Source organism: Acartia tonsa, chromosome 13, assembly GCF_053477335.1.
Source record: "Acartia tonsa isolate MP-2025a chromosome 13, ASM5347733v1, whole genome shotgun sequence".
In the NCBI taxonomy this organism is placed as follows: Eukaryota; Metazoa; Arthropoda; class Copepoda; order Calanoida; family Acartiidae; genus Acartia; species Acartia tonsa.
In genome coordinates this window covers 20927998-20947655 of record NC_137272.1, presented here as the reverse complement: position 1 = coordinate 20947655, position 19658 = coordinate 20927998, and the positions used below count along the sequence as shown (strand labels likewise).

The 19658-nt window shown below is 36.6% G+C and overlaps 33 non-coding genes across 33 annotated transcripts; 6 read left to right on the top strand and 27 right to left on the bottom strand.

Annotated features, from left to right (window-relative positions):
* Positions 1-66: 66 nt before the first annotated feature.
* On the top strand, positions 67-138 carry TRNAW-CCA (transfer RNA tryptophan (anticodon CCA)). Its single transcript has one exon. It is a non-coding gene; the product is annotated as a tRNA-Trp (tRNA).
* A 718-nt stretch (positions 139-856) lies between these two features.
* On the bottom strand, positions 857-974 carry LOC145305047 (5S ribosomal RNA). Its single transcript, XR_013874482.1, has one exon. It is a non-coding gene; the product is annotated as a 5S ribosomal RNA (ribosomal RNA).
* Positions 975-1040: 66 nt separating this feature from the next.
* On the bottom strand, positions 1041-1159 carry LOC145305087 (5S ribosomal RNA). Its single transcript, XR_013874513.1, has one exon. It is a non-coding gene; the product is annotated as a 5S ribosomal RNA (ribosomal RNA).
* A 499-nt stretch (positions 1160-1658) lies between these two features.
* On the bottom strand, positions 1659-1777 carry LOC145304900 (5S ribosomal RNA). Its single transcript, XR_013874339.1, has one exon. It is a non-coding gene; the product is annotated as a 5S ribosomal RNA (ribosomal RNA).
* A 66-nt stretch (positions 1778-1843) lies between these two features.
* LOC145305086 (5S ribosomal RNA) lies at positions 1844-1962 on the bottom strand. The gene has a single exon (XR_013874512.1). It is a non-coding gene; the product is annotated as a 5S ribosomal RNA (ribosomal RNA).
* Positions 1963-2156: 194 nt separating this feature from the next.
* On the bottom strand, positions 2157-2275 carry LOC145305085 (5S ribosomal RNA). The gene has a single exon (XR_013874511.1). It is a non-coding gene; the product is annotated as a 5S ribosomal RNA (ribosomal RNA).
* A 499-nt stretch (positions 2276-2774) lies between these two features.
* Positions 2775-2893, bottom strand: LOC145304899 (5S ribosomal RNA). Its single transcript, XR_013874338.1, has one exon. It is a non-coding gene; the product is annotated as a 5S ribosomal RNA (ribosomal RNA).
* Positions 2894-2959: 66 nt separating this feature from the next.
* Positions 2960-3078, bottom strand: LOC145304882 (5S ribosomal RNA). The gene has a single exon (XR_013874323.1). It is a non-coding gene; the product is annotated as a 5S ribosomal RNA (ribosomal RNA).
* Positions 3079-3337: 259 nt separating this feature from the next.
* Positions 3338-3409, top strand: TRNAW-CCA (transfer RNA tryptophan (anticodon CCA)). The gene has a single exon. It is a non-coding gene; the product is annotated as a tRNA-Trp (tRNA).
* A 718-nt stretch (positions 3410-4127) lies between these two features.
* On the bottom strand, positions 4128-4246 carry LOC145305014 (5S ribosomal RNA). Its single transcript, XR_013874450.1, has one exon. It is a non-coding gene; the product is annotated as a 5S ribosomal RNA (ribosomal RNA).
* Positions 4247-4312: 66 nt separating this feature from the next.
* LOC145304782 (5S ribosomal RNA) lies at positions 4313-4431 on the bottom strand. The gene has a single exon (XR_013874223.1). It is a non-coding gene; the product is annotated as a 5S ribosomal RNA (ribosomal RNA).
* A 259-nt stretch (positions 4432-4690) lies between these two features.
* Positions 4691-4762, top strand: TRNAW-CCA (transfer RNA tryptophan (anticodon CCA)). The gene has a single exon. It is a non-coding gene; the product is annotated as a tRNA-Trp (tRNA).
* Positions 4763-5480: 718 nt separating this feature from the next.
* LOC145304897 (5S ribosomal RNA) lies at positions 5481-5599 on the bottom strand. Its single transcript, XR_013874336.1, has one exon. It is a non-coding gene; the product is annotated as a 5S ribosomal RNA (ribosomal RNA).
* A 66-nt stretch (positions 5600-5665) lies between these two features.
* On the bottom strand, positions 5666-5784 carry LOC145305084 (5S ribosomal RNA). Its single transcript, XR_013874510.1, has one exon. It is a non-coding gene; the product is annotated as a 5S ribosomal RNA (ribosomal RNA).
* Positions 5785-6283: 499 nt separating this feature from the next.
* LOC145304896 (5S ribosomal RNA) lies at positions 6284-6402 on the bottom strand. Its single transcript, XR_013874335.1, has one exon. It is a non-coding gene; the product is annotated as a 5S ribosomal RNA (ribosomal RNA).
* Positions 6403-6468: 66 nt separating this feature from the next.
* LOC145305007 (5S ribosomal RNA) lies at positions 6469-6587 on the bottom strand. The gene has a single exon (XR_013874443.1). It is a non-coding gene; the product is annotated as a 5S ribosomal RNA (ribosomal RNA).
* Positions 6588-6781: 194 nt separating this feature from the next.
* On the bottom strand, positions 6782-6900 carry LOC145305083 (5S ribosomal RNA). The gene has a single exon (XR_013874509.1). It is a non-coding gene; the product is annotated as a 5S ribosomal RNA (ribosomal RNA).
* Positions 6901-7399: 499 nt separating this feature from the next.
* LOC145304895 (5S ribosomal RNA) lies at positions 7400-7518 on the bottom strand. Its single transcript, XR_013874334.1, has one exon. It is a non-coding gene; the product is annotated as a 5S ribosomal RNA (ribosomal RNA).
* Positions 7519-7584: 66 nt separating this feature from the next.
* Positions 7585-7703, bottom strand: LOC145305082 (5S ribosomal RNA). The gene has a single exon (XR_013874508.1). It is a non-coding gene; the product is annotated as a 5S ribosomal RNA (ribosomal RNA).
* A 499-nt stretch (positions 7704-8202) lies between these two features.
* On the bottom strand, positions 8203-8321 carry LOC145304894 (5S ribosomal RNA). The gene has a single exon (XR_013874333.1). It is a non-coding gene; the product is annotated as a 5S ribosomal RNA (ribosomal RNA).
* Positions 8322-8387: 66 nt separating this feature from the next.
* Positions 8388-8506, bottom strand: LOC145304881 (5S ribosomal RNA). The gene has a single exon (XR_013874322.1). It is a non-coding gene; the product is annotated as a 5S ribosomal RNA (ribosomal RNA).
* A 259-nt stretch (positions 8507-8765) lies between these two features.
* On the top strand, positions 8766-8837 carry TRNAW-CCA (transfer RNA tryptophan (anticodon CCA)). Its single transcript has one exon. It is a non-coding gene; the product is annotated as a tRNA-Trp (tRNA).
* A 718-nt stretch (positions 8838-9555) lies between these two features.
* LOC145305013 (5S ribosomal RNA) lies at positions 9556-9674 on the bottom strand. The gene has a single exon (XR_013874449.1). It is a non-coding gene; the product is annotated as a 5S ribosomal RNA (ribosomal RNA).
* Positions 9675-9740: 66 nt separating this feature from the next.
* On the bottom strand, positions 9741-9859 carry LOC145304771 (5S ribosomal RNA). Its single transcript, XR_013874209.1, has one exon. It is a non-coding gene; the product is annotated as a 5S ribosomal RNA (ribosomal RNA).
* Positions 9860-10118: 259 nt separating this feature from the next.
* TRNAW-CCA (transfer RNA tryptophan (anticodon CCA)) lies at positions 10119-10190 on the top strand. Its single transcript has one exon. It is a non-coding gene; the product is annotated as a tRNA-Trp (tRNA).
* A 718-nt stretch (positions 10191-10908) lies between these two features.
* On the bottom strand, positions 10909-11026 carry LOC145305045 (5S ribosomal RNA). Its single transcript, XR_013874480.1, has one exon. It is a non-coding gene; the product is annotated as a 5S ribosomal RNA (ribosomal RNA).
* Positions 11027-11092: 66 nt separating this feature from the next.
* On the bottom strand, positions 11093-11211 carry LOC145305081 (5S ribosomal RNA). The gene has a single exon (XR_013874507.1). It is a non-coding gene; the product is annotated as a 5S ribosomal RNA (ribosomal RNA).
* Positions 11212-11710: 499 nt separating this feature from the next.
* Positions 11711-11829, bottom strand: LOC145304893 (5S ribosomal RNA). Its single transcript, XR_013874332.1, has one exon. It is a non-coding gene; the product is annotated as a 5S ribosomal RNA (ribosomal RNA).
* Positions 11830-11895: 66 nt separating this feature from the next.
* LOC145305070 (5S ribosomal RNA) lies at positions 11896-12014 on the bottom strand. The gene has a single exon (XR_013874501.1). It is a non-coding gene; the product is annotated as a 5S ribosomal RNA (ribosomal RNA).
* A 194-nt stretch (positions 12015-12208) lies between these two features.
* LOC145305059 (5S ribosomal RNA) lies at positions 12209-12327 on the bottom strand. The gene has a single exon (XR_013874491.1). It is a non-coding gene; the product is annotated as a 5S ribosomal RNA (ribosomal RNA).
* Positions 12328-12826: 499 nt separating this feature from the next.
* LOC145304890 (5S ribosomal RNA) lies at positions 12827-12945 on the bottom strand. The gene has a single exon (XR_013874331.1). It is a non-coding gene; the product is annotated as a 5S ribosomal RNA (ribosomal RNA).
* Positions 12946-13011: 66 nt separating this feature from the next.
* On the bottom strand, positions 13012-13130 carry LOC145304880 (5S ribosomal RNA). Its single transcript, XR_013874321.1, has one exon. It is a non-coding gene; the product is annotated as a 5S ribosomal RNA (ribosomal RNA).
* A 259-nt stretch (positions 13131-13389) lies between these two features.
* TRNAW-CCA (transfer RNA tryptophan (anticodon CCA)) lies at positions 13390-13461 on the top strand. The gene has a single exon. It is a non-coding gene; the product is annotated as a tRNA-Trp (tRNA).
* Positions 13462-19658: the final 6197 nt, after the last annotated feature.

Genomic DNA, 19658 nt, shown 5'->3' with positions numbered 1-19658 from the left:
TTATTGTCCTAAAATTGTGTTTCCCCATTGTAAGACAAAGGTTAGGCATAATCTAGAACAGCACTTGACTCTGTGGCGCAACGGTAGCGCGTCTGACTCCAGATCAGAAGGCTGCGTGTTCAAATCACGTCAGGGTCAGCTTGCTTTTACATTTTCTATGATTAAAAAATCATTTAGCAGTGATTGTAGCACTTCTTTTGATGGGCAGATCATGGACATACTCACTTATCGCAGCTAGCTCCTCTTGGCGTGATCACTTGTCCAATTTCATGAAGGAATAGTTATTTCTCGCATCGTATTATAAACGGCTTTCCACGGATATAGAAAGTACAAATATAAGATTAAAACTGGTTTTAATCTTATGATTGTACATTTCTATATTCATAGAAAGCTGGATATAATACGATGCTAGACATAGTTTTTTGCGTATGGATGAGAACCGGTTCCTATCCACCGGATTCGAATGAATACGAGAATAATTTTTAAAGTTTTCTGTTGTGTTAATTTAGAGAACGACATCCAGGTGTTAAATATTGAACTACAAACAATACAAATTATTATCAACCCTTATATAATTTTATTTAGTTGTTGCAGTTGTATTGTGTGACAATGGAGAAGTAATAAGGGCTTTCTTTAGCCCTAAAAGACAATTTCTATGTAAACGTTGGTTCACTATACACACCTGTTAGTGAAGTGAATCAAGCAAAGTAAGCTTGGTCAGTTTAGACAATCATATACCGCATTTGTAGCCATCCTGTTGATAAGCAATTTGGCAGCTTGATTGGCCACAAGTGGGAATACAAAAATATAAGGCATTTGGTTGGAATAAATGGGTTTATAGTGATGGAAAATTGTAAGCTTACAACACCAAGTATTCCCAGGTGGTCACCCATCCAAGTACTAACTTGGCCCAATGTTGCTTAACTTCAGTGATCAGACGAGAACTGGTGCTTTCAACATGGTATGCCGTAGACATGAATTGGCAAACTTATTTTCTAATAAAATTGCCTAAGGTTTAGGCTAAGATTTGCAAAATTGTATGCCTACGACACCAAGTATTCCCAGGCGGTCACCCATCCAAGTACTAACTTGGCCCAATGTTGCTTAACTTCAGTGATCAGACGAGAACTGGTGCTTTCAACATGGTATGGCCGTAGACATGAACTGGCAAACCTTTTTTCTATCAAATTGTGTGAAGTTTAGGCTAAGATTGGTGAAGAATCAAACCGTATGGATGAGAACCAGTTCCTATCCACCGGATTCGAATGAATACGAGAATAATTTTTAAAGTTTTCTGTTGTGTTAATTTAGAGAACGACATCCAGGTGTTAAATATTGAACTACAAACAATACAAATTATTATCAACCCTTATATAATTTTATTTAGTTGTTGCAGTTGTATTGTGTGACAATGGAGAAGTAATAAGGGCTTTCTTTAGCCCTAAAAGACAATTTCTATGTAAACGTTGGTTCACTATACACACCTGTTAGTGAAGTGAATCAAGCAAAGTAAGCTTGGTCAGTTTAGACAATCATATACCGCATTTGTAGCCATCCTGTTGATAAGCAATTTGGCAGCTTGATTGGCCACAAGTGGGAATACAAAAATATAAGGCATTTGGTTGGAATAAATGGGTTTATAGTGATGGAAAATTGTAAGCTTACAACACCAAGTATTCCCAGGTGGTCACCCATCCAAGTACTAACTTGGCCCAATGTTGCTTAACTTCAGTGATCAGACGAGAACTGGTGCTTTCAACATGGTATGGCCGTAGACATGAATTGGCAAACTTATTTTCTAAAAAAATTGCCTAAGGTTTAGGCTAAGATTTGCAAAATTGTATGCCTACGACACCAAGTATTCCCAGGCGGTCACCCATCCAAGTACTAACTTGGCCCAATGTTGCTTAACTTCAGTGATCAGACGAGAACTGGTGCTTTCAACATGGTATGGCCGTAGACATGAACTGGCAAACCTTTTTTCTATCAAATTGTGCGAAGTTTAGGCTAAGATTGGTGAAGAATCAAACCGAACCTTCTGCTAAAATTTAAACTCCCCGACCGGGAATCGACCGGGTATGGCCGTAGACATGAATTGGCAAACTTATTTTCTAAAAAAATTGCCTAAGGTTTAGGCTAAGATTTGCAAAATTGTATGCCTACGACACCAAGTATTCCCAGGCGGTCACCCATCCAAGTACTAACTTGGCCCAATGTTGCTTAACTTCAGTGATCAGACGAGAACTGGTGCTTTCAACATGGTATGGCCGTAGACATGAACTGGCAAACCTTTTTTCTATCAAATTGTGTGAAGTTTAGGCTAAGATTGGTGAAGAATCAAACCGTATGGATGAGAACTGGTTCCTATCCACCGGATTCGAATGAATACGAGAATAATTTTTAAAGTTTTCTGTTGTGTTAATTTAGAGAACGACATCCAGGTGTTAAATATTGAACTACAAACAATACAAATTATTATCAACCCTTATATAATTTTATTTAGTTGTTGCAGTTGTATTGTGTGACAATGGAGAAGTAATAAGGGCTTTCTTTAGCCCTAAAAGACAATTTCTATGTAAACGTTGGTTCACTATACACACCTGTTGGTGAAGTGAATCAAGCAAAGTAAGCTTGGTCAGTTTAGCCAATCATATACCGCATTTGTAGCCATCCTGTTGATAAGCAATTTGGCAGCTTGATTGGCCACAAGTGGGAATACAAAAATATAAGGCATTTGGTTGGAATAAATGGGTTTATAGTGATGGAAAATTGTAAGCTTACAACACCAAGTATTCCCAGGTGGTCACCCATCCAAGTACTAACTTGGCCCAATGTTGCTTAACTTCAGTGATCAGACGAGAACTGGTGCTTTCAACATGGTATGGCCGTAGACATGAATTGGCAAACTTATTTTCTAAAAAAATTGCCTAAGGTTTAGGCTAAGATTTGCAAAATTGTATGCCTACGACACCAAGTATTCCCAGGCAGTCACCCATCCAAGTACTAACTTGGCCCAATGTTGCTTAACTTCAGTGATCAGACGAGAACTGGTGCTTTCAACATGGTATGGCCGTAGACATGAACTGGCAAACCTTTTTTCTATCAAATTGTGCGAAGTTTAGGCTAAGATTGGTGAAGAATCAAACCGAACCTTCTGCTAAAATTTAAACTCCCCGACCGGGAATCGAACCCGGGCCTTCCACGTGACAGGCGGAGATCCTCACCACTAGACTATCGAGGATGTAGGACTTGAGGAACACAGTTGTCTAACTTATTGTCCTAAAATTGTGTTTCCCCATTGTAAGACAAAGGTTAGGCATAATCTAGAACAGCACTTGACTCTGTGGCGCAACGGTAGCGCGTCTGACTCCAGATCAGAAGGCTGCGTGTTCAAATCACGTCAGGGTCAGCTTGCTTTTACATTTTCTATGATTAAAAAATCATTTAGCAGTGATTGTAGCACTTCTTTTGATGGGCAGATCATGGACATACTCACTTATCGCAGCTAGCTCCTCTTGGCGTGATCACTTGTCCAATTTCATGAAGGAATAGTTATTTCTCGCATCGTATTATAAACGGCTTTCCGCGGATATAGAAAGTACAAATATAAGATTAAAACTGGTTTTAATCTTATGATTGTACATTTCTATATTCGTAGAAAGCTGGATATAATACGATGCTAGACATAGTTTTTTGCGTATGGATGAGAACTGGTTCCTATCCACCGGATTCGAATGAATACGAGAATAATTTTTAAAGTTTTCTGTTGTGTTAATTTAGAGAACGACATCCAGGTGTTAAATATTGAACTACAAACAATACAAATTATTATCAACCCTTATATAATTTTATTTAGTTGTTGCAGTTGTATTGTGTGACAATGGAGAAGTAATAAGGGCTTTCTTTAGCCCTAAAAGACAATTTCTATGTAAACGTTGGTTCACTATACACACCTGTTGGTGAAGTGAATCAAGCAAAGTAAGCTTGGTCAGTTTAGCCAATCATATACCGCATTTGTAGCCATCCTGTTGATAAGCAATTTGGCAGCTTGATTGGCCACAAGTGGGAATACAAAAATATAAGGCATTTGGTTGGAATAAATGGGTTTATAGTGATGGAAAATTGTAAGCTTACAACACCAAGTATTCCCAGGTGGTCACCCATCCAAGTACTAACTTGGCCCAATGTTGCTTAACTTCAGTGATCAGACAAGAACTGGTGCTTTCAACATGGTATGGCCGTAGACATGAATTGGCAAACTTATTTTCTAAAAAAATTGCCTAAGGTTTAGGCTAAGATTTGCAAAATTGTATGCCTACGACACCAAGTATTCCCAGGCGGTCACCCATCCAAGTACTAACTTGGCCCAATGTTGCTTAACTTCAGTGATCAGATGAGAACTGGTGCTTTCAACATGGTATGGCCGTAGACATGAACTGGCAAACCTTTTTTCTATCAAATTGTGTGAAGTTTAGGCTAAGATTGGTGAAGAATCAAACCGAACCTTCTGCTAAAATTTAAACTCCCCGACCGGGAATCGAACCCGGGCCTTCCACGTGACAGGCGGAGATCCTCACCACTAGACTATCGAGGATGTAGGACTTGAGGAACACAGTTGTCTATCTTATTGTCCTAAAATTGTGTTTCCCCATTGTAAGACAAAGGTTAGGCATAATCTAGAACAGCACTTGACTCTGTGGCGCAACGGTAGCGCGTCTGACTCCAGATCAGAAGGCTGCGTGTTCAAATCACGTCAGGGTCAGCTTGCTTTTACATTTTCTATGATTAAAAAATCATTTAGCAGTGATTGTAGCACTTCTTTTGATGGGCAGATCATGGACATACTCACTTATCGCAGCTAGCTCCTCTTGGCGTGATCACTTGTCCAATTTCATGAAGGAATAGTTATTTCTCGCATCGTATTATAAACGGCTTTCCAGGGATATAGAAAGTACAAATATAAGATTAAAACTGGTTTTAATCTTATGATTGTACATTTCTATATTCGTAGAAAGCTGGATATAATACGATGCTAGACATAGTTTTTTGCGTATGGATGAGAACCGGTTCCTATCCACCGGATTCGAATGAATACGAGAATAATTTTTAAAGTTTTCTGTTGTGTTAATTTAGAGAACGACATCCAGGTGTTAAATATTGAACTACAAACAATACAAATTATTATCAACCCTTATATAATTTTATTTAGTTGTTGCAGTTGTATTGTGTGACAATGGAGAAGTAATAAGGGCTTTCTTTAGCCCTAAAAGACAATTTCTATGTAAACGTTGGTTCACTATACACACCTGTTAGTGAAGTGAATCAAGCAAAGTAAGCTTGGTCAGTTTAGACAATCATATACCGCATTTGTAGCCATCCTGTTGATAAGCAATTTGGCAGCTTGATTGGCCACAAGTGGGAATACAAAAATATAAGGCATTTGGTTGGAATAAATGGGTTTATAGTGATGGAAAATTGTAAGCTTACAACACCAAGTATTCCCAGGTGGTCACCCATCCAAGTACTAACTTGGCCCAATGTTGCTTAACTTCAGTGATCAGACGAGAACTGGTGCTTTCAACATGGTATGGCCGTAGACATGAATTGGCAAACTTATTTTCTAAAAAAATTGCCTAAGGTTTAGGCTAAGATTTGCAAAATTGTATGCCTACGACACCAAGTATTCCCAGGCGGTCACCCATCCAAGTACTAACTTGGCCCAATGTTGCTTAACTTCAGTGATCAGACGAGAACTGGTGCTTTCAACATGGTATGGCCGTAGACATGAACTGGCAAACCTTTTTTCTATCAAATTGTGTGAAGTTTAGGCTAAGATTGGTGAAGAATCAAACCGTATGGATGAGAACCAGTTCCTATCCACCGGATTCGAATGAATACGAGAATAATTTTTAAAGTTTTCTGTTGTGTTAATTTAGAGAACGACATCCAGGTGTTAAATATTGAACTACAAACAATACAAATTATTATCAACCCTTATATAATTTTATTTAGTTGTTGCAGTTGTATTGTGTGACAATGGAGAAGTAATAAGGGCTTTCTTTAGCCCTAAAAGACAATTTCTATGTAAACGTTGGTTCACTATACACACCTGTTAGTGAAGTGAATCAAGCAAAGTAAGCTTGGTCAGTTTAGACAATCATATACCGCATTTGTAGCCATCCTGTTGATAAGCAATTTGGCAGCTTGATTGGCCACAAGTGGGAATACAAAAATATAAGGCATTTGGTTGGAATAAATGGGTTTATAGTGATGGAAAATTGTAAGCTTACAACACCAAGTATTCCCAGGTGGTCACCCATCCAAGTACTAACTTGGCCCAATGTTGCTTAACTTCAGTGATCAGACGAGAACTGGTGCTTTCAACATGGTATGGCCGTAGACATGAATTGGCAAACTTATTTTCTAAAAAAATTGCCTAAGGTTTAGGCTAAGATTTGCAAAATTGTATGCCTACGACACCAAGTATTCCCAGGCGGTCACCCATCCAAGTACTAACTTGGCCCAATGTTGCTTAACTTCAGTGATCAGACGAGAACTGGTGCTTTCAACATTGTATGGCCGTAGACATGAACTGGCAAACCTTTTTTCTATCAAATTGTGCGAAGTTTAGGCTAAGATTGGTGAAGAATCAAACCGAACCTTCTGCTAAAATTTAAACTCCCCGACCGGGAATCGACCGGGTATGGCCGTAGACATGAATTGGCAAACTTATTTTCTAAAAAAATTGCCTAAGGTTTAGGCTAAGATTTGCAAAATTGTATGCCTACGACACCAAGTATTCCCAGGCGGTCACCCATCCAAGTACTAACTTGGCCCAATGTTGCTTAACTTCAGTGATCAGACGAGAACTGGTGCTTTCAACATGGTATGGCCGTAGACATGAACTGGCAAACCTTTTTTCTATCAAATTGTGTGAAGTTTAGGCTAAGATTGGTGAAGAATCAAACCGTATGGATGAGAACTGGTTCCTATCCACCGGATTCGAATGAATACGAGAATAATTTTTAAAGTTTTCTGTTGTGTTAATTTAGAGAACGACATCCAGGTGTTAAATATTGAACTACAAACAATACAAATTATTATCAACCCTTATATAATTTTATTTAGTTGTTGCAGTTGTATTGTGTGACAATGGAGAAGTAATAAGGGCTTTCTTTAGCCCTAAAAGACAATTTCTATGTAAACGTTGGTTCACTATACACACCTGTTGGTGAAGTGAATCAAGCAAAGTAAGCTTGGTCAGTTTAGCCAATCATATACCGCATTTGTAGCCATCCTGTTGATAAGCAATTTGGCAGCTTGATTGGCCACAAGTGGGAATACAAAAATATAAGGCATTTGGTTGGAATAAATGGGTTTATAGTGATGGAAAATTGTAAGCTTACAACACCAAGTATTCCCAGGTGGTCACCCATCCAAGTACTAACTTGGCCCAATGTTGCTTAACTTCAGTGATCAGACGAGAACTGGTGCTTTCAACATGGTATGGCCGTAGACATGAATTGGCAAACTTATTTTCTAAAAAAATTGCCTAAGGTTTAGGCTAAGATTTGCAAAATTGTATGCCTACGACACCAAGTATTCCCAGGCGGTCACCCATCCAAGTACTAACTTGGCCCAATGTTGCTTAACTTCAGTGATCAGACGAGAACTGGTGCTTTCAACATGGTATGGCCGTAGACATGAACTGGCAAACCTTTTTTCTATCAAATTGTGTGAAGTTTAGGCTAAGATTGGTGAAGAATCAAACCGTATGGATGAGAACCAGTTCCTATCCACCGGATTCGAATGAATACGAGAATAATTTTTAAAGTTTTCTGTTGTGTTAATTTAGAGAACGACATCCAGGTGTTAAATATTGAACTACAAACAATACAAATTATTATCAACCCTTATATAATTTTATTTAGTTGTTGCAGTTGTATTGTGTGACAATGGAGAAGTAATAAGGGCTTTCTTTAGCCCTAAAAGACAATTTCTATGTAAACGTTGGTTCACTATACACACCTGTTGGTGAAGTGAATCAAGCAAAGTAAGCTTGGTCAGTTTAGCCAATCATATACCGCATTTGTAGCCATCCTGTTGATAAGCAATTTGGCAGCTTGATTGGCCACAAGTGGGAATACAAAAATATAAGGCATTTGGTTGGAATAAATGGGTTTATAGTGATGGAAAATTGTAAGCTTACAACACCAAGTATTCCCAGGTGGTCACCCATCCAAGTACTAACTTGGCCCAATGTTGCTTAACTTCAGTGATCAGACGAGAACTGGTGCTTTCAACATGGTATGGCCGTAGACATGAATTGGCAAACTTATTTTCTAAAAAAATTGCCTAAGGTTTAGGCTAAGATTTGCAAAATTGTATGCCTACGACACCAAGTATTCCCAGGCAGTCACCCATCCAAGTACTAACTTGGCCCAATGTTGCTTAACTTCAGTGATCAGACGAGAACTGGTGCTTTCAACATGGTATGGCCGTAGACATGAACTGGCAAACCTTTTTTCTATCAAATTGTGCGAAGTTTAGGCTAAGATTGGTGAAGAATCAAACCGAACCTTCTGCTAAAATTTAAACTCCCCGACCGGGAATCGAACCCGGGCCTTCCACGTGACAGGCGGAGATCCTCACCACTAGACTATCGAGGATGTAGGACTTGAGGAACACAGTTGTCTAACTTATTGTCCTAAAATTGTGTTTCCCCATTGTAAGACAAAGGTTAGGCATAATCTAGAACAGCACTTGACTCTGTGGCGCAACGGTAGCGCGTCTGACTCCAGATCAGAAGGCTGCGTGTTCAAATCACGTCAGGGTCAGCTTGCTTTTACATTTTCTATGATTAAAAAATCATTTAGCAGTGATTGTAGCACTTCTTTTGATGGGCAGATCATGGACATACTCACTTATCGCAGCTAGCTCCTCTTGGCGTGATCACTTGTCCAATTTCATGAAGGAATAGTTATTTCTCGCATCGTATTATAAACGGCTTTCCGCGGATATAGAAAGTACAAATATAAGATTAAAACTGGTTTTAATCTTATGATTGTACATTTCTATATTCGTAGAAAGCTGGATATAATACGATGCTAGACATAGTTTTTTGCGTATGGATGAGAACTGGTTCCTATCCACCGGATTCGAATGAATACGAGAATAATTTTTAAAGTTTTCTGTTGTGTTAATTTAGAGAACGACATCCAGGTGTTAAATATTGAACTACAAACAATACAAATTATTATCAACCCTTATATAATTTTATTTAGTTGTTGCAGTTGTATTGTGTGACAATGGAGAAGTAATAAGGGCTTTCTTTAGCCCTAAAAGACAATTTCTATGTAAACGTTGGTTCACTATACACACCTGTTGGTGAAGTGAATCAAGCAAAGTAAGCTTGGTCAGTTTAGCCAATCATATACCGCATTTGTAGCCATCCTGTTGATAAGCAATTTGGCAGCTTGATTGGCCACAAGTGGGAATACAAAAATATAAGGCATTTGGTTGGAATAAATGGGTTTATAGTGATGGAAAATTGTAAGCTTACAACACCAAGTATTCCCAGGTGGTCACCCATCCAAGTACTAACTTGGCCCAATGTTGCTTAACTTCAGTGATCAGACAAGAACTGGTGCTTTCAACATGGTATGGCCGTAGACATGAATTGGCAAACTTATTTTCTAAAAAAATTGCCTAAGGTTTAGGCTAAGATTTGCAAAATTGTATGCCTACGACACCAAGTATTCCCAGGCGGTCACCCATCCAAGTACTAACTTGGCCCAATGTTGCTTAACTTCAGTGATCAGATGAGAACTGGTGCTTTCAACATGGTATGGCCGTAGACATGAACTGGCAAACCTTTTTTCTATCAAATTGTGTGAAGTTTAGGCTAAGATTGGTGAAGAATCAAACCGAACCTTCTGCTAAAATTTAAACTCCCCGACCGGGAATCGAACCCAGGCCTTCCACGTGACAGGCGGAGATCCTCACCACTAGACTATCGAGGATGTAGGACTTGAGGAACACAGTTGTCTATCTTATTGTCCTAAAATTGTGTTTCCCCATTGTAAGACAAAGGTTAGGCATAATCTAGAACAGCACTTGACTCTGTGGCGCAACGGTAGCGCGTCTGACTCCAGATCAGAAGGCTGCGTGTTCAAATCACGTCAGGGTCAGCTTGCTTTTACATTTTCTATGATTAAAAAATCATTTAGCAGTGATTGTAGCACTTCTTTTGATGGGCAGATCATGGACATACTCACTTATCGCAGCTAGCTCCTCTTGGCGTGATCACTTGTCCAATTTCATGAAGGAATAGTTATTTCTCGCATCGTATTATAAACGGCTTTCCACGGATATAGAAAGTACAAATATAAGATTAAAACTGGTTTTAATCTTATGATTGTACATTTCTATATTCATAGAAAGCTGGATATAATACGATGCTAGACATAGTTTTTTGCGTATGGATGAGAACCGGTTCCTATCCACCGGATTCGAATGAATACGAGAATAATTTTTAAAGTTTTCTGTTGTGTTAATTTAGAGAACGACATCCAGGTGTTAAATATTGAACTACAAACAATACAAATTATTATCAACCCTTATATAATTTTATTTAGTTGTTGCAGTTGTATTGTGTGACAATGGAGAAGTAATAAGGGCTTTCTTTAGCCCTAAAAGACAATTTCTATGTAAACGTTGGTTCACTATACACACCTGTTAGTGAAGTGAATCAAGCAAAGTAAGCTTGGTCAGTTTAGACAATCATATACCGCATTTGTAGCCATCCTGTTGATAAGCAATTTGGCAGCTTGATTGGCCACAAGTGGGAATACAAAAATATAAGGCATTTGGTTGGAATAAATGGGTTTATAGTGATGGAAAATTGTAAGCTTACAACACCAAGTATTCCCAGGTGGTCACCCATCCAAGTACTAACTTGGCCCAATGTTGCTTAACTTCAGTGATCAGACGAGAACTGGTGCTTTCAACATGGTATGCCGTAGACATGAATTGGCAAACTTATTTTCTAATAAAATTGCCTAAGGTTTAGGCTAAGATTTGCAAAATTGTATGCCTACGACACCAAGTATTCCCAGGCGGTCACCCATCCAAGTACTAACTTGGCCCAATGTTGCTTAACTTCAGTGATCAGACGAGAACTGGTGCTTTCAACATGGTATGGCCGTAGACATGAACTGGCAAACCTTTTTTCTATCAAATTGTGTGAAGTTTAGGCTAAGATTGGTGAAGAATCAAACCGTATGGATGAGAACCAGTTCCTATCCACCGGATTCGAATGAATACGAGAATAATTTTTAAAGTTTTCTGTTGTGTTAATTTAGAGAACGACATCCAGGTGTTAAATATTGAACTACAAACAATACAAATTATTATCAACCCTTATATAATTTTATTTAGTTGTTGCAGTTGTATTGTGTGACAATGGAGAAGTAATAAGGGCTTTCTTTAGCCCTAAAAGACAATTTCTATGTAAACGTTGGTTCACTATACACACCTGTTAGTGAAGTGAATCAAGCAAAGTAAGCTTGGTCAGTTTAGACAATCATATACCGCATTTGTAGCCATCCTGTTGATAAGCAATTTGGCAGCTTGATTGGCCACAAGTGGGAATACAAAAATATAAGGCATTTGGTTGGAATAAATGGGTTTATAGTGATGGAAAATTGTAAGCTTACAACACCAAGTATTCCCAGGTGGTCACCCATCCAAGTACTAACTTGGCCCAATGTTGCTTAACTTCAGTGATCAGACGAGAACTGGTGCTTTCAACATGGTATGGCCGTAGACATGAATTGGCAAACTTATTTTCTAAAAAAATTGCCTAAGGTTTAGGCTAAGATTTGCAAAATTGTATGCCTACGACACCAAGTATTCCCAGGCGGTCACCCATCCAAGTACTAACTTGGCCCAATGTTGCTTAACTTCAGTGATCAGACGAGAACTGGTGCTTTCAACATGGTATGGCCGTAGACATGAACTGGCAAACCTTTTTTCTATCAAATTGTGCGAAGTTTAGGCTAAGATTGGTGAAGAATCAAACCGAACCTTCTGCTAAAATTTAAACTCCCCGACCGGGAATCGACCGGGTATGGCCGTAGACATGAATTGGCAAACTTATTTTCTAAAAAAATTGCCTAAGGTTTAGGCTAAGATTTGCAAAATTGTATGCCTACGACACCAAGTATTCCCAGGCGGTCACCCATCCAAGTACTAACTTGGCCCAATGTTGCTTAACTTCAGTGATCAGACGAGAACTGGTGCTTTCAACATGGTATGGCCGTAGACATGAACTGGCAAACCTTTTTTCTATCAAATTGTGTGAAGTTTAGGCTAAGATTGGTGAAGAATCAAACCGTATGGATGAGAACTGGTTCCTATCCACCGGATTCGAATGAATACGAGAATAATTTTTAAAGTTTTCTGTTGTGTTAATTTAGAGAACGACATCCAGGTGTTAAATATTGAACTACAAACAATACAAATTATTATCAACCCTTATATAATTTTATTTAGTTGTTGCAGTTGTATTGTGTGACAATGGAGAAGTAATAAGGGCTTTCTTTAGCCCTAAAAGACAATTTCTATGTAAACGTTGGTTCACTATACACACCTGTTGGTGAAGTGAATCAAGCAAAGTAAGCTTGGTCAGTTTAGCCAATCATATACCGCATTTGTAGCCATCCTGTTGATAAGCAATTTGGCAGCTTGATTGGCCACAAGTGGGAATACAAAAATATAAGGCATTTGGTTGGAATAAATGGGTTTATAGTGATGGAAAATTGTAAGCTTACAACACCAAGTATTCCCAGGTGGTCACCCATCCAAGTACTAACTTGGCCCAATGTTGCTTAACTTCAGTGATCAGACGAGAACTGGTGCTTTCAACATGGTATGGCCGTAGACATGAATTGGCAAACTTATTTTCTAAAAAAATTGCCTAAGGTTTAGGCTAAGATTTGCAAAATTGTATGCCTACGACACCAAGTATTCCCAGGCAGTCACCCATCCAAGTACTAACTTGGCCCAATGTTGCTTAACTTCAGTGATCAGACGAGAACTGGTGCTTTCAACATGGTATGGCCGTAGACATGAACTGGCAAACCTTTTTTCTATCAAATTGTGCGAAGTTTAGGCTAAGATTGGTGAAGAATCAAACCGAACCTTCTGCTAAAATTTAAACTCCCCGACCGGGAATCGAACCCGGGCCTTCCACGTGACAGGCGGAGATCCTCACCACTAGACTATCGAGGATGTAGGACTTGAGGAACACAGTTGTCTAACTTATTGTCCTAAAATTGTGTTTCCCCATTGTAAGACAAAGGTTAGGCATAATCTAGAACAGCACTTGACTCTGTGGCGCAACGGTAGCGCGTCTGACTCCAGATCAGAAGGCTGCGTGTTCAAATCACGTCAGGGTCAGCTTGCTTTTACATTTTCTATGATTAAAAAATCATTTAGCAGTGATTGTAGCACTTCTTTTGATGGGCAGATCATGGACATACTCACTTATCGCAGCTAGCTCCTCTTGGCGTGATCACTTGTCCAATTTCATGAAGGAATAGTTATTTCTCGCATCGTATTATAAACGGCTTTCCGCGGATATAGAAAGTACAAATATAAGATTAAAACTGGTTTTAATCTTATGATTGTACATTTCTATATTCGTAGAAAGCTGGATATAATACGATGCTAGACATAGTTTTTTGCGTATGGATGAGAACTGGTTCCTATCCACCGGATTCGAATGAATACGAGAATAATTTTTAAAGTTTTCTGTTGTGTTAATTTAGAGAACGACATCCAGGTGTTAAATATTGAACTACAAACAATACAAATTATTATCAACCCTTATATAATTTTATTTAGTTGTTGCAGTTGTATTGTGTGACAATGGAGAAGTAATAAGGGCTTTCTTTAGCCCTAAAAGACAATTTCTATGTAAACGTTGGTTCACTATACACACCTGTTGGTGAAGTGAATCAAGCAAAGTAAGCTTGGTCAGTTTAGCCAATCATATACCGCATTTGTAGCCATCCTGTTGATAAGCAATTTGGCAGCTTGATTGGCCACAAGTGGGAATACAAAAATATAAGGCATTTGGTTGGAATAAATGGGTTTATAGTGATGGAAAATTGTAAGGTATGGCGGTAGACATGAATTGGCAAACTTATTTTCTAAAAAAATTGTGTAAGGTTAGTTAGGTTTAGACTAAAATTGGTTGGGTCAATACATAGCTCAATAGAGCTTACAAATTAAAGTTGGTTAGTTACTTAGATTGTTTGTAGCTGTTGTACAAAAAGTATGTTTGGCAGTATGTTCAGTCAATTGAGCAGATTGGAAAATATTGGAAAAAAAAGAAACTAAGACACATAGCCTAACAATGTAGGATACATTATAGTTCTGGAAACAGAGATCTTTCTGTCTGTTTGGTGGTCCGGTTTAAAACTGGGGACAAGACACAATTCTCAGGTATCACCAAATAATTAGGTTGTAATTGATAGCGAACAGGATATGAGGTAGCATATGAGCTCGTTCATATATTAAATGAGCTGGTATGCAATTCCATAGCTAAATATTCGGCTGGTTAATTTTAGTATCTTGTAACCGGAGCGTAGCGACCTGTAAAAATGTTAGAAAAATTATTTTATTTAATAAATAACGTTAAATTATTAAGTATATTGTAACATGTGTTTTTTTTATAATTATTAGATAAAGGTGGTATATCAACATTTTATTGAAAAAAATATTAATTTTGTTTTGAAATATAAAGACAACACAAAATATTTCAGTATTTGATTTTTAAAATGTCTCCAAATATGATTAGTTATTTTTTACAATATATTATATTATCTCTTGTTATTAACAATTTATGTGTTATTTTTTTTAAACTGTATATATTAATACTTCAAGACTATGTAATTTAATTATGTATAGTTTGTTCTTAAATAAATAAATTATTATTAGATAAGAAAATGACGTTGATTAGTTTAATTATTAAATGTCTTGTAACTGGAGCACAAAGACCTGTGAATCAACCAAATCAGGGTCAACTGTGATGAATTTAATTCTAGTAATAATTTTATCCGCTAGGCTAAAAGTATTTTTTTTTATTTAATACTTACAGGTATTTAGTACATCTAACTTTTGTAAAAGTTTGTTTTACAACATAAACAAATTATTTAAAAACTTATCTTAAAATTTCAATTGTTGATAAGTTTTAGAAAAATTGTACAGTACTACTATGTTACTAATTTACTAGTATAAGTTAAAATTTGCGTAAAAATATATAAGTCCATATACCGCGGCAATAAACCTAACAACTTCATATTTTGAAAAAGATATATGCATACATTTAAGTGTATCCATAATTGAAATGTATTCCCACTTTTGAGCTGTGTGTTTCTGTTGTGTATAGTATCTTTTTAATTGTTAAGTAAATTGTACTGCACATATAAACTGGGTTGAGTATCGAACCAATAACCTTCAAATCGACAAGCAGGTTACTAGAGTACCAACTTTGAGAAAGGCGTTTTTTGAGATGACACTTTACTATAGCAAACTTAATGCAAGATTCTTACTTCTTTATATTTATAATTCAAAAGTTTTATATCAAAACCATCAAAAACTTTTCTTTAGTGAATTTATAATTTTTACATCTAATTCATTACCATATTATAAAGGCAACAAGGTAGATACATCCATAAAAAAAAGTTTGGAATCAAAAGATAGAACAAAAGAACTGTTACAAAGTTTGAAATCTATAGGACAATTTTAACATGCATAAATTAATGAAAAAAAACTTACCGTGACGTACAGACCTAATTACTGTTAAAGTGGGGACAAAACCGCGACAAACAAAACCGCGACAGGGACAAATCCGAGACAGGGACAAAACCGCGACAGTTAAAAAATAACAGAAATATAACTATGTAGGATTTTTTTGTAGAAATACATGGCCGCAGCGCTCGGCCCCCTGGCCTGCCTAGCCGCGGGCGCTCGGCCCCCTTGCTTAACCTAACCTAACCTAACTATTGTAAAAAAAATATTAAAAATTTGAAAAAAATCTACCAACCCCTTTTTGTAAAATCCACGAAATTCTAAACTATAAATATGTTAGTGTACATTAAACATTTAAACATATAGGTTAGGTTAGGTTAGGTTAGGTTATAGGCAAGGGGGCCGAGCGCCCGCGGCTAGGCAGGCCAGGGGGCCGAGCTCTGCGGCCATGACCTTCTAGCATTAAGATTTTTTTATTATAGATTTTTTTGCAATGTCGCGGTTTTGTCCCTGTCGCGGTTTTGTTATGTCGCGGTTTTGTCCCTGTCGCGGTTTTGTCCCCACTCCATTACTGTTGGCTGGACGCAAATTTTTGCACTACAGAAAAAATATTTTGCATGGATCATTTTTTTTTGCATAAATCAACCACATTTTGGCTGGGTACACTTTAATGTAGAAAAGTAGCGCAGCAAAAACTTTTTTAAAAATCTAAAATTAAAAGAATTAAAAGGAGATATAGAAATGGTAGCAAGGTATGAGGAGGACAAATCCAACATTGGCTCAGCTGTTCACTCACTAGAGATCTTTTTGGACAGGCAACATCAATTTACTATTAGTTTATTTAAAACTAACAGCTGCGCCCCTAGCATTTAGGGGCTTTATATTAAAAGGGATATGGAAAGGCAGAAAAAATCTAACCAGACTTATTTATAATGATAAAATAGCCTAAAACAATCTAAGGACATATAAGAAGCTTCACTTTAAAGGAGAACCATATTGGTTCATCGGTAAGCGAGATACTTCGCTACAGACAAAAAAGCTTACTACTTTATATAATAGATGAACATAAAATTAACATCTGCTGGATTAGAACTTGTTCCCGTCAACAATACTGAAAAATCGTGTATTATATTGTCTCCTATGGGCCTATCAAAAGTGTTTTTATACTCAGAATCTTTTATTCTAATATCCACGGAAAACTGTCTATAAATAACTTATATAGTTTAAGAATTCTTCTTTAAATGCAGAAATATTATTTTTTATTTACTTGAAACATTTGTGTTAAAAAAATTAAGAAAGTTAAACAGGGACGTCACATCCGATGATTGTGAATTCTTAAGCCATGTTTCATTTTCCTATCCCTTGTTTCCCTGAGTTTCATTCATAAATTTTGACGAGGGTGGGGGGCGGGGGGTTGAAAGGGGAGGGGTGAAGGTGGTGAGGTAGATTATGAAAGGGATAATTATTCCTTTAGAAAACGGGTATAGGACAATTGACGGTAAATTTGATTTCCCCATATTTATTTTATTTAGTCTTCCATAATAGCAGAGCTGGATCTTTAAATCATTTCAATGGTGCGCCAAATCGGGGTGCGCCGAATTTCAGCCAATCACAGCGCGGCATTTCGTAAAATGCTGTGCTCTCATTGGTGGAAAATTAGCTCACCCCGATTTGGCGCACCATTGAAATGATTTAAAGATCCAGCTCAGGTAAATAATGAATGGAGGTATAGGGTTGATTATTTATTTAAAGAAATTCTTAGGGGGAGGAATGTTCTTCATAATGAGTTGGGGGAGGGGGGTGGTCGATATATGATAAATTCTGGATAAAATCAAAACAACACAAGTCATAAAGAAAGAAATTCTAATTATTTTCATTATATTACAGAGGGGGTTTAGATATGGTTTTGCTAAACAGCTTACACACTAAGTTAAACTCAATTTTTGTATCAAAATGATTAAATATTATTTAGATATTTTGGTAGAGCAATTACTCTATATCTAGGATAATGATTGTCAAACAATGCACATCCTATCCTATAAAGTAGTTTTATGATATACAGTTTTATAATACAAGTTGCTTTCAGTTATGTTTTAAAATTACTAAATTTCACTAAAACAATATTGTTAGTAGCGAAGCTACTCTATATTTTTAGTAGCGAAGCTACTCTATAATTTGAAATGTCCGTATGTCCGTCTTAGTTCTGGGGAAACGTGGTTTTCTCAGCTCCTATAAATGATAAAAGGCTGAAATTTTTTGACAACATTCCCATTATTAAGGAGCACAATTAAGTATATAACATTAATGACGGTAGGACCTCTTTTTAGCAGGTTTTAGGCTATTTTTGTATTTTTCATATTTTTCTCCATATCTTTGTTGTTTATGGTCCGATTTCCAAAATTTTTTTCAGTTATAGTATCAAAATTAAATTTTCTGTCGTTTCAAGAAAACAAATATGACGGTCAGATTGCCTTTTTGCAGATTTTGGCTATTTTTATATACTTTACATTGTTCCTCATATGTTTCGTATTTATGGTCCGATTTTTAGAATTTTTGTAGTTAAAAATATAAAAATTAAATTTTTGTTGTTGAGCAAGTATGTAATTTACTTTGACCGTCAGTCTGTTAGTCATAGTACTGAAATATAAATATTAAGAAATTAAAAACAAATGTTGAAAAGGTTTCGTGCTTTTTTCCTAATATACATGCTTTTGACAACTAATATCTAAATTCTTATACATATTTTTTGTGCTTCGCTACTTATGTATGTTGTCATACTTGTTAAAACATATAATTGCTTTGAAACTTATGGTAATTATTGCTTTATGTTTTGCTATAAGCAATATCTGCTATACAACAAAAACTCTTTATAAAGTAAAAGAAAATAAAGGGAACGTGGGTTAGATTTGATTGGGCTTAGATTAAGCAGGGATCTGTAGGGATAGGACAACATACAATAAATACATGTATATTCCCAATGTTGATAAACATGTTACGCCTTCTGTATACATATGGGTTGGAAAGTTTTGACACTGCACTAGTTTAAATAACTGATCATTGTTTAATTTAAGTACTGAACAAATCTTTCTCAATAACAGATAAATTTTCAATATGTTATAATCGTCCCAATGAAATCAGTTTTTGTCATAGATTTCCCGGAACAAATAGGTATACTATAGAAAATGTATTAGTTCTCAAATAAGTTTTAGAAACAAGGATGACAAGATCCATAAAAGCAAAGCTCTGAAACTGTAGGACAAATGAACATTAACACTTGTAGAGTGTCAGAGCTGAACTATCAGAATATAAATGTATAATTTCGAAACAAATTTTTATGTAAATTCGTTGAAAAGCTGCATAATTGCAAGATAATGTTTAAGGACTTACTTACATTTTTATGACTTGATTATAAAGATGCTTCGGTTCTAACATTGTACTTTGTTGTCAGATCAATCAAATAATTATATCAAATAAAAATATGCTGTTAAAAAGTTTTAAAAAAACATGTTTAAAATGGATGTAGGGACATTCTGGTAACGATTATAGAGTTGCTAAGCTTTCTAAATCGTACCTAACTACTAAAGAAACCACCATGCAAGTTTGAAATCGATAGGCCAATTCTAGCATGCCTAAATTAACAAAAAGAGCTTACCGTTACGGACTGACAGACGGACCGACCCTAATTATAGAAAATTTTGCATTTAAAATGGGCGTTTATTTACGATCCAAATAAATCAATTCAAATCAAAATTCCTCCTAAATACATAGCATCTTCCAAATACATAATTTCACAATCTAAAATATGTGAAAGTTTATTTCTTGGTCCAAAGTCCTATCCC